We start from the raw sequence: 11,677 nt of genomic DNA on the forward strand, positions 1-11,677 counted from the left end.
GAGGAGAACTCGGGAAAGTGTTTAAAATGCTCTTTGCAGGCATCGGCTTGGACCTGGAGCCACAGTCAAGCAGGTGGCCAGCACCGCAGTCCGCCTGTCATAGGTTCCGCCTACAGTCTGGGGAAGCGGACACCAAGCTCTAGGGCCGGCGGGCGGGGGCGGGGGCGGGGGCGGGGGCATCCGGACTACAACTCCCGGCGTACTCCGCGACGGGCGGGCCCCTGCACCTGCTCAGTGGGGCCGCCCCGGGCGCCTGGGTATTGATTATTCCATTGTGTGGGACGCCTCGGCTCCAGCCACTGAATGAGGCGGAGGAGTGAGGGCGAGGAGGAGGAGGAGGAGGAGGAGGAGGAGGAGGGCGAGGAGGAGGAGGAGGCAGGGAGCGAGCGAGTGCCCAGGGTGAATCAATGGAAACCCCCTCACGAAGCCGGGAAAACACTTCAGCCGCAGCCAAATAGCATTGATTATTTTCCTTCACTTCCCTCACCGCCGTGAATTTATTTATTTATTTTTTCCATCTCCGTCCCCGACGCCCCGGAGTGAGCGCTGGAGGGAGGGAGGAGGAGGGGAAAAAAAGGAATCAACACATCGGAGAAGTCCCTTCCAAGAGCCACCCCCTCCCCTCCCCGCCTCGCGCTGCTCGGCGGCCGCGGTTCGACTCCCGTCCCTGCTTCCAGCTGAGGTGTAAGTGCATCGATTTCCGATGCTGCTGGGTTGGTTGGTTTTTTTTTTTTTTTCCTCCTCCTCTCCCTCTCTTCTTCCCTTCCTTGCTCTTTGGAAGCTTGAGACGGAGGGGAGAGGAGGCGCTCGGAGACTGCCGTTGGAGGGCACGGAGAGGGACCGAAAGGGACTGGGGGAGGGGACCCAGACCGACAGACGGACAGACCGAGAGCCTGAGAAGGAGAGACCGGGTTGTGGGAGGGAAGGAGAGGGCCTGCGAGAGTGCGAAGAGAAAGATGCCGGGGTGGAGGCAGAGGCGGGGAACGGAAAGGCATCGAAGCTGGACTAGGAGCCAGCCGGACGGGCGGAGGGTAACGAGAGGCTAGACGGGTCGCGCCGAGCAGTACCGGGAGCGGGGATCCCGGAGGGAAGAGGAGGCCAGGTGACTATGGGGGCTCGGAGCTGTCAGTCTGGAGGGGCCTGAGTCTCGGCGGCCCCCCGCCGGCCTCAGGATGGGTGAGGAACGGCGGCTAGCAGGCAAGCTCACCACGGGTGGGAGGATGGGAGGGGAGGTAGGTACCCTTAATCTTTGATTTTTAGGTTTTGCCTGAAGTTGGGTTGTTTGTTGCTTTTTGGTTTTTGAAAGGTGCTACTAGTAGGTGAGGGGAGGCCACCGCTCCTGTTCAAGGTGAAGTGTGCCTCTCCTGGCCCCCCAACTCTCCTTCCGCTCTTGTCTGTCCCTCTCTCTGAATAGCTCTATCATTGAGCACTGGACCACGCTGCGCCTGTTGCCCTGCCGATCGCTGTCCGTGTCCCTACCTCTGGATCTTGCCACTCTCATTCATTCTCCCCACCCTCCGTCTCTGGGTCCGGGTCCCTCGTGTGTCACTGTCTCCGGATGTGACTTCCTATCCGGGCGATCCTCTCGCTGTGTGTTCTTGTCACTGTGTGTCACACCTTGGCTGCCTAACTGGTCTACCCATCTAGGACTCCGTGCCCTTTTCTTCAGGGTCTGAATGGATCTCTCTGGCCTTTTCAGGCTGCCTTGGAGTTTGCTTATCAGTCATGATTGATGATTGTGGTAGTCACTGGTCAGGGGCCTGGAAGAGTGGAGGGATAGGTGTAGCTCCCTCAAGGATTCAAGTGCCCTTTCCGCATAGCCAGGCTGGCCTCGTCTTTGGCCTTCACCCCGGGAACTTTGGAACTTCCTAGCATTGTTCACTGTCCCCTTTGCCATGTGCTTGTGTCCCCCATCAGGACCTCACCACTGGTCTCCTGCGTGTCACCCACCTCTCCAGGAGCTTCCCACCACACAGCTCTTCATCACTGACTCGATTTTCCTCCCTTCCCTAACCTTACCATTATATATTTTTTTCATTTCCCCGTTTTGTTTCACCCCCTTTTTTCCCCCATCCCCATCTCCCATGATCTCCTTTGCCTATTCTTCACCTTTGTTCCTGTAATCTGCCCTCTTCCTCCCTTTTCTCTTTGGTCACCCTAAGTTTCTTGTATTTCTTACCCTCTCACTCAGCATTTTAACTGCAGCAGCAGAAAATACCAGGGAGCAAAGGGGCTGGGAGAGTTGGGGAGTATGGTTTGTGAAGGCACATAAACAGGCCAAGAAATCAATTTAATGGGCTTCCAGGGGCATATAACCCCTTCATCAGTCAGAGCCATTATGTTTCATTCACTGTCAACTTTGATTTTGTAAGGGGACATTCTCTGGGACTCAGAGCTCCACCCTGCTTGGTTGCCCCTTGTCCTTCAGTTCATTCTAGACCCTGGTGGCTTTTTCTCTACTTTCTAATTTGTCTTCTTCCTGGGTCCTTGATCTTATCATATTTGGATTCAGTGTGCTTCAGGAGGCAGTTTTCATCCATGTCACAGAAGCTATCTTATGCAAAGGGCCAGGTTCATTCAGGCCTAAAGAATGGGAAAGGTGGATAAAGAGTGGGAGAGTTTACCTTGTTTTAAGCTCATTGTTTTTCCAGACTTCAGGGGCTTGAAGGGTAAAAGGAGGAGGTGGATATGGGCAGAAGATGGAAGATTTCAGCGGTGAACAGGGACAGAAAGGAAGAGGAGAGAAATAAATGCACAGGGTAGAGAAATGCATGATGTGAGGAACACTGCAAAGGAAGAGAAGAAAATTCATGCAGGATGGGGGCAGGGGAGGAATCAGGGGGTGATTCATGAAAAATTGGGAGAATGAAACAAAGTATGAGTTAATAAATGATACAGAAGGAGACAGGGAGAGAAAGGATAGACTATTTCTCAAGAGGAAGGTCAACAGAAAAAGCAATATGAAATGAATAAATACAGTGTTAAGATGGGGGAAGGGAGGAACTGAAGAATAAGATGAGGTGGGAAAACATGGTACAAAGAAGGGGAATGGAAGGCAAAAAGAGGACTGCTGAAGCAGATCAGAGCTGCACGGAGCTTGGTAGGGAAGAGGAGAGGATGAGGTATCAAAGGAAACAAATGCCTATGGAGTGAGGACACAGCATGATGGATGCAAAGAGAGCACCGCAGGAGGGGCAATTTGGAAAAAAGGCAGAGCAGAAATACCATTGGGCGAATCCCCAAAAGAGAGAGATGCCAGAGGAGAGGAGAGGAAACGCAAAGATATCTGGTGAAGAGAAGGAGAGATTTGGCTCATTCTGTTGGCCAAATTCTTCACTAAACTACTGGAGGCCTTTGCATTTCATTCCCAAGCCAGGGCAACAGTGAGCACAGAGATTAAAAAAACACTAGAAATTCCCATTTACTTTAACTGATAGGAACTGGAATCTTTCTAGCCCCTGAGCACCAAAGACCTACAGCCTCTGATGTCATAAATTGCTGGTGTTGCCTTGGCAACCTGACAGGGTTCCTCCCTCCATGATGTCAGAGCAGCGGGTGTTACCTTAAAACCCACAGAGGAACAACTTGCTGCTTTGCTGGGGATCTGTACACATATTGGCGAGGGCCAGAGTCAAATCTGTAGGATTCCTAGGTTGGTAGCTTGACCTTGCCTCCCTGCAGCTATTCTTAGCTCTAAATGAAGTCTTGTTTGTGGGCACCTGAGGTTCACTAGAGCCTGCAGGAGCAAAAGGAAAGGATCTCAGGAGACCAGGGCATTGAGGATGGGATGGTAGGACTGAAAGACAGGCAAAGAAGGAAGAGAGTGGAAATGGGCAGTTACAGAATGTGAAAGGAGAAGGGCTTTGTGAGCAGGAAGGAGAGTTACTAAAAATGTAAGATGAAGCTCGCTTTGGGCTTTGGGTTTAGGAATAGACACGAAGCTGGAAATGCAGATTAGAGGGGATAGGAGCCATGTGAGAGCTGTGTGAAGCAGAGATACAGAAAAAGGAAGGATCTTGAATGGAACTTGGCTGTGAAGGTAAAAGTGGGGGTGGGGTGCGGGGACTCTGAGAGAAGCTGTCAGTGAGAGACCCAGGGTTAGTCCTGATGGCCATATGAGCCAGCGCTGCCTGTGTCTAGTTTCTGATTGTTTTCTAGCACCTACCACAATGTCTGTCACACAGGGGATGCTTAATATCTGTTGATCAAGATGGTGAATAAATAAGAGGAGGCTAAGGAAGAGGTGCCCGCCTTCCTTTCACCCCAGCTTTCAGGCCTAAGTCTGCATAAATGGGCAAGTTGAGAAAGCAGACACTGGAGGAAAGGACTGGAGGGCAGTTACCAGAAGTGCCTGTGAAACCTGAGGCAGAGAGAGGAGACACTGGGTTAGGGGCACACTCAGAGGCATCCAGGGCTGATTCTAGGGGCTGATCTGGAGATCAGCAGATCTGGAGATCAGTCTGCAGAGATCCTGGGAGAAAACATGAATAAACAGTCTTAGAAGCCCAGGAGGAAGATATGGAGGAGTGTTCTTGCCTGGAGAATCCCATGGACGGGGGAGCCTGGTGGGCTGCCGTCTATGGGGTCGCACAGAGTCGGACACGACTGAAGTGACTTAGCAGCAGCAGCAGCAGAGAAAGGAGGTGGTTTCCAGAAAAGGTTAAGAGTTGTTTCTAAAGACAGATTTGGAGATTTGAATTGGAAGTAGCATCCTTAACCCACCCCATTCCCAGTCATGAAACCACAATGGAATCTGCCATATGTAAATACGTAAATACGCATGCATGCGTGCAAACATGCTAGCCACAGAGTTCATAAATCAATACAGACCCAAAATTTTGCCCAAATCTAGGCAGTTACAAGGAAGTCAATGTTGGCCAAGTGGGCCAAAAGGCAGAAAGAGGCACAGACTTAGATGCAAGAAGCCCTGAGAGGGATGGCCTTGACCTCTGACTATGCATTGCGTTGTTGGAGTCTAGAGGTATAGAGTAAAACAGGAGATGGCAAGAGATGCACAGCTCATCACAACTCTGAGATCTGTGAGCAGGCTGCTAAACACAGAAGCCGTAGAGGAAAAGGATGCACCCAATCAGGAATTATAACTTAACCTGTGCCTGTGGTGAAGAGTCAAAAATGCCCTGAATGGATCAAAGGAATCTAGGAAAGAGGCCCTGGAGGAGAGGTCGCAAACTGGGAGCCCTGAGGGAGAGCCTGTCTATAATAAGAATGGCCAGGGCAGCTGGAGAAGGGTCTGGCGGGCGGGGGCCTCCAGCGAGGACGGTGGCGGTGGATGCACTGTCAGCCGCTGCCATGGACTTGGGCAGCTCATATTTTGCAGCAGGCGACAGGCTGTCGACACGGCGGTCCTTTACCTCACCGTTAGAAACTCATTTCATTGATTTTTCCATCTTTCTTCTCTGGCTTCTCAGTCATCCCACCACTCACTTTTCCAGAGCCCCTTGCCTCTCTGTGGAAAGCTCCAGGGGACTGCCTGCCCACCCCTCCTCCACCCTAGGCCAGTGAGATAGAGTGAAGGATTTAGAGGTGCCTTTCAGCACCCTGAGGTAATCCCATTGGCTCTCACTGCCCCCCTCTTACAGGCACACGTGCAGACCAGGGCCTCTGTGTCCAGTTGTCTAGGGTACCCAGCTAAGGGGCTGACAGAGCCGAGATCCACCTGTTCTCCTGTCACCAAGCTGTACATACTTGGAAGAAGGCACCTTTTCCTAATCCCTCCCAAGACAGCATGGCACCCCCTCAAAATATCTCTTTCAAAGTCAAATGAGAGAATAGGAGCTGCCTCTGCACTGGGGCAGGAATACAAGGTTCCAGGTTGGGAATCACAGCAGGGCCATCCACTGGAACAGTGATGGCACTGGGGCCTGAGCAATTAGAAAGCATAAGTAGCACGCGGTTTCTGCAGAGAGAAGAGAGCATTCATATGCAATGTGGTCCTGTGTAGCGTGTGGAAGTGTGCAGTTGGAAGGGCAGGGGTGGGTGAAGAAATGTTTACTTCCTGTGTAGACATTTCTGTGGTGCCTCCTCCAGTCACAGCCAGCTACCTTCAGTTTCTCCCTTTGGGGCAGGGATTGGGCTAAAGGTTAAGAGTCAATTGTCAGTCATTTGGCTTCTCAAGGAGGAGGGCAGAGGGTGGGAGGGGAGTGTTAGTCTGTGTTTCCCTGGGGAACTGATGGGGTGAGCACCATTTCCATCCTCAGATTTCTCATTCCCTGTCTTGTCGGTAACACCCTCCCACCCCCCACCCCAAGGCCCTCTGGCCCATCTTCCTCTGGTCTTGGTAAGGTGGTTTCTCTGGAACCCAGTGTGTCTTGAGTCTCTGAGTCTGGATTCTGCTGCTTGCCTTGACTCAGGTGCCTGTCATCCCTTATCACAGTTGTCTTCCTTTCAATCCAGCCATTTCCACCTTCTGTATCACTTTTCTTGCTTGTACCACAGACTCCTTCCTCCCATTCCCCGCGTCACCAGGCTATGTGGTCTTCAAACCTAGAGATAAATCCCAGTGCTTTAGGGACAGGAGTGTGCTTGAGGTTAGGAAAAGGGAAGACTGAGGAAGGCCAGAACAGGGAGGCAGGGAGGCAGAGCAGGGAAGGGTGGGAAAAGGGGAAACCGGCAGAATAGAACAAGAAAGGTAAAAACCAAGTGTCTTGGAGCCAGGAGAGCCGGAGGGAAGGCCACAATTTAAATGAAAAAGGAGGGCGGTAGGCTGAGGCTGCGAGGTCTGCGAAACGGAAGAGTAAAACCCGGAGCCTGACCCCCTGCAGAGAAATGAAGGCCGAGAGGAGGAGGGAGGCCGTGTGGCTGTGGGAGAGGCTTAAGGCGGAAAAGGCAGGCGGCTGGCTCGGCCTCCGCCTCAGTCCTGAGTTCAAGCAGTGCCGGCTCTGACCCTTGTGGGAGGAACTGAAGTGGCAAATTAACGACGATAATGAAGTCACTGCTCCTTGTTTGTCTTTGCAGGTTTCCCCTTGAAATTTGTCCTTTGGCCAGACGGGGCACCATGGGGGAGGGGAGGGCCCGCAGCAGGGAAGCGCGGGGGAGGGGAGCGGAGAAGGGGACGGGGGATGGAGACGCAGCGGACGGACAGACATACCGGGGGTACGCAGAGGGAGGGGTAAAGGAAGCCAGGAATGGAGGAGAGGAGGGCAGGGGAGGGAAGCGCGGAAAGATGGGAAGGGAAAGAACAATGGGGAAGGGGAGAGGGAAGCCTGGGAGGAGCAGAGGCCCGGGAGGGAGAGGAGCGGTGGCAAGGGGAAATGGCGAGCCGGAGGGGAAGAACGTGGCCGGGGCTGTGGGAGCTGCAGCTGGCGGGGCTGGGGGCGGGGCCTCATCTCCATCTCTAATGGCTGTGAAATGAGGTTAGCTCCATTAGAGGCGGTGAGAGTGTAACGAGATCACACTCATTAGGGCTGGGCCATCCCAGTAATTACCACCACCCCAAACACGCCCGCGCCAGCCGGGCCACCGCGCACAAACAGGCACGCGGCAGCACACCCGCACAGGACACCCCTACCTTTAAATGGGAAACCCAGGGCCCCAGGGGGTGTAACCGAGAGCCTGGGGAGCCCCTTCGCTAACCCCAAAGAGGTGCCCGGACAGGGCTATAGCCAGGCCCTCGGCCACACATAAGAGCAGAAAGCAGTAAACACACACACACCCCAGCTCAGGGAGTTAGGTAGGTGGATGAGCAATTATCCTTCCCATTTATTGATCACATACAAAGTGCCAGTCTCAATAATGATCATCTCACTGGGCACAACTCTATAAGGAACTATTCCCCATTCTATTTATGAAGAAACAAGCTTTAAGCAACCCACCCTGAGGACATTTACATCATAGGGAACAGAACTAGAATTTGATTCCAGACAATACCATACCGTTTTTTTTTTTTTTTTTTTAAGTTCATATTACTATTGAGACTTCCCTGGTGGCTCAGACGGTAAAAGCATCTGCCTACAATGCGGAAAACCCAGGTTCAATCCCTGGTTCGGGAAGATCCCCTGGAGAAGGAAATGGCACCCCACTCCAGTACTCTTGCCTGGAAAATCCCATGGACGGAGAAGCCTGGTAGGCTACAATCCATGGGGTTGCAAAGAGTGGGACACGACTGAGTGACTTCACTTTCAATTTTCATATACTATTATGAATACACGTGTAGACTTTCAGAATTTATCACAAATCTGTGGTAGCTATCTCCATTTCACCTCCAGTAGCCAGACAGACACAGACATGCACCCAGAATGGCCAGGGCCCCTGCACAGACAGCAGTGGCCCATCTTACTGTAACAACTGGGAGAAGGCCCTGACAAGCGCAAAGAAGAGCTCGACAGCACGTATGCTCAAGGCAACACACACAAGGGTGGAGGAGCACACTCAGACTCAAAGATCTCATTCAAATACTTACCAGCCCAAGCTTAAAGGCTTACAAATTAACTTGAGAGCAGAGTGCTGGAGTCAGGATACCTGAGGCCAATCTCGACTCTATTTTCCAAGTAAGAGACCTTGAAAATTATATAACCCATCTAAGTCTGCTGCCATGTTTGTAAATGGGAATGACTAGCTGTATCTATTTTATCAGATTGTAGTGGCAGATTAGGTGACGTGATGCTTCCAGAGGGCTCAGCACAGTGCCCGACACATGATAAACATTTAAAGATATTATTTGTTGTTGTTGTTGTTTTAATAGCATTTAAATAGTCATTACCATCACAAGGGTTCATGAGAATCAAAGAACGAGAAGGATTTTATATAGACAGCCATTTACAATGGTACCCTTCCAAATAATTCTAGAAGAATTGCATGTAATTCTTTTCAAGCTCAGGGAGATCAAAGATCTTCCACAGAGGACCCCGTGCCAGGATCAGACAGGGTCCGGAATCTGAATTCAAGGGTGCAGCCCCCTGTTCTCACTGTGGAGTGCTGATACAGAAGAAGAGTTCAGCGCTGACTTGGTGCGGTTATCTAAACCTGGGTCTCTCCAGTGCGCCTGAAGACCACACAGCTCCGCACACTGCTGTCCTAACACTTGCAGCATCATTGAGGGAGACACATTGGCAAGAGGCTCCTGTTCTTTCTGGGACATCCTCAACTCCAGCAGCCGGCATGCTGCGGCACATCTCAGCAAAGTGACACAAGTGTGCACGGATGTCCCTCTCTGCTTGTGGTTTTAATCCGTAGCTTCCCTTTTAGCCCCATCTCCTCCCTCCCTCCCCCATCTTCTTCTCAGCCTCTCCTTTCTCCTCACACCCCACCTATTTCCCTTCTGCCCACCTTCAGCATCTTGCAAAGTGTAAGAGATAACCTCCTTGCTCCATCCTTCTCAATGGGGACAGGCCTCTGCCCAATATGATGCCAAAGCTGGGAGGTCTTGAGGAGACTCGGATTGCAGTATTTACCTGTGCAGATCAAGACCCAACTCCCTGCCCCTTCCCTACCGCTCCCTCCCTTTTCCCTCCCTCCTCTTATCTGCCTTGGCTGTCCCTTTCTTCACTCTCTCTGATACTCCTTTCCCTGCCTGCCTCAATCCCTGCCATTCTTATTTTCTCTCTTTTGGACAAAACTTCTCTTGCACAAAGTAAGCACTCCCTAAATGTTGGGGTGCCAGGGAGAGATCTAAAAGAGATAGGTAGAATTAAAATGGAGGAATAGGAATACCTTTTTTGTTGTTTTCTTTTTAAATATAGAAGGTGAGCTTTAGAGACAGAGGCAGTGATAATTTTAATGCAGGGAGAAGACATAATAGTTTTGATCCAAGTGCGAACCTGGGCAGAGCTTCCAGTCTCTGGTTCGGGATAATGGGGTGTATCTAGACCCAGCCATCAAGAGGGCCTGTGAGAAATGAACAGTGCTGCTGGGCAGACTAGATTGAAATCCTACTCAACAAAGAATTGCCCTCAGTTAAAGGGCAGAGATGAGAGGAAGAGGCCAGGTCAAGAAGGGGCAAGACCAAAGAAAGCATTGGCCTAGCTGTACACATCTTGCCCAGCTCTTCGTGGAGAGGTGGGGTGGAATGGGGGGCAGTGCAGGGAAAGCCAGAGAGAAGGAAAGGAAATGACCTGATGGACACCAGTATGGGCACTTTTCACATGTTACCTGCACTAGTCTTCACAAAAGCCAGGATAGGACAGCTGTGTGATCCTGCAGATGCACTGGAGAGACCCATGCTCAGCAAAGGACACGAAGCCAGCTCTGAACCCTTCTGTGTGAGCACTCTTAGAGGGCCAGGGAGTTTCCAAGTGAGGAAACAGACTGGATAAGTAACTTTCCAAGGTTGCACGACTGGTGAGTGGGGACAGCCAGGACTCAACCTGGGTCTGCATGAATCCTTAGCCCATGTTCTTCCACTGCCTTAGAAAAGAAATCTCATCTGGTTAGAATTTATTTGCTGTTGGTACCAACTGATCCCCCTAATGTGGGCTCACAGACTCCCATCTTCCCCTTCCCTCTGTGGCTGCCTCTTGAAAGCAACAGGTTGAAACCAAAAGGAGAGAAAGGCAGGACAAAGTGAGTGTGGAGGGGGCAGCTTGGAGTCAGGGGTTTCAGAGAAGGAAAGGAAAGTTCCCCAAAACGGGCTCCAAGGAAAGAGAATAGATGGAACAATTGAAAAGTCGGCAAACAAGTCTAGAGGGCTCTGACTGGAAATCACTGTATGCAAATTGTAAGCAAATATGTCTGGTGCCCTCTGGCTGACTTTGCTGGGAAAGACTTTGCCCTGCCAGTGGGTTTGAAGAAAAGTGAGAGGAGGCTTTGTTTTTAAAAGGAGGGGAGCTGGGTGGAGAAAGCCACTGTATCACCAAGCAGGTGTCCCCTCCTCAGTGATGTTCCCTTTGTAGCCACTAGGGAGCACTCCTGTTGCTTTCCCGCTCCAGCTGTCCCCAAGATGGGAGGGGGCTCCAGCTCCAGAGCAAGCGCCCCTGGCCAGCCTGGCCCCACGCCCCTTGGTGAGGGGCACATTCTTTCCTCAGGCCTCACTTCTTTGGTCCTTCCTTTGCCCTTGTCCCTTTGGCTCCTTAATTCTCAAGATTCTGAAGTCTGTTCTGCCAAGTGTGGTCTCAGAGACCCCCTTTGCAGTTTTCCGCTTCACATCCAAGCCTTTCTGTCACTCTCGTAACATCTTCAGTAGCTCTCAGGTCCTACAGGCTGTACTGAAGATTCCTGGAAGTTCCCTGGCTTCTTCCTGTTCTAAGTACAGTGTATCTGCCCCCCTGAACAGCGAGGGCATATGTCTAGCTCTTTACAGGGTGCTTCTCGGCCCTCCTCCCGTTGAGGAATATCTGTTCAGAGATTATCGTGATGGGGCAGCTAGCAGCGCCACCCCCCCACCCAGCTATGAAATTTGAAAGCACTCCATCCTTTCCTGCTCACCTTGAGGAACAGCCAGGGAGTGGGGTCTGCACCGAGGAAGAGAGAGGCAATACCAAAACCAATCTCTTCTGTCTCCCACAGCTTCCTCTCCATCTTCCCCTCTCTCCCCACCCTGAGAGGGAAGGAAGCGTTAGGGAAGGAGATGGAATGGAGGGGCAGCGAGGGAGCTCTGGAGACTGAGGGCCATTTTGGAGCTGGAAGATTCATCTCCGGGGATGACTACACCCTCAGAACTCTCCACCCTCCCTTGGCTCCAGGCCTGCCTCCTCCCATCCCCCTCGGTGGCAGCAGCCTTGTA

Source organism: Bubalus kerabau, chromosome 10 (assembly GCF_029407905.1).
Source record: "Bubalus kerabau isolate K-KA32 ecotype Philippines breed swamp buffalo chromosome 10, PCC_UOA_SB_1v2, whole genome shotgun sequence".
NCBI lineage: Eukaryota > Metazoa > Chordata > Mammalia > Artiodactyla > Bovidae > Bubalus > Bubalus kerabau.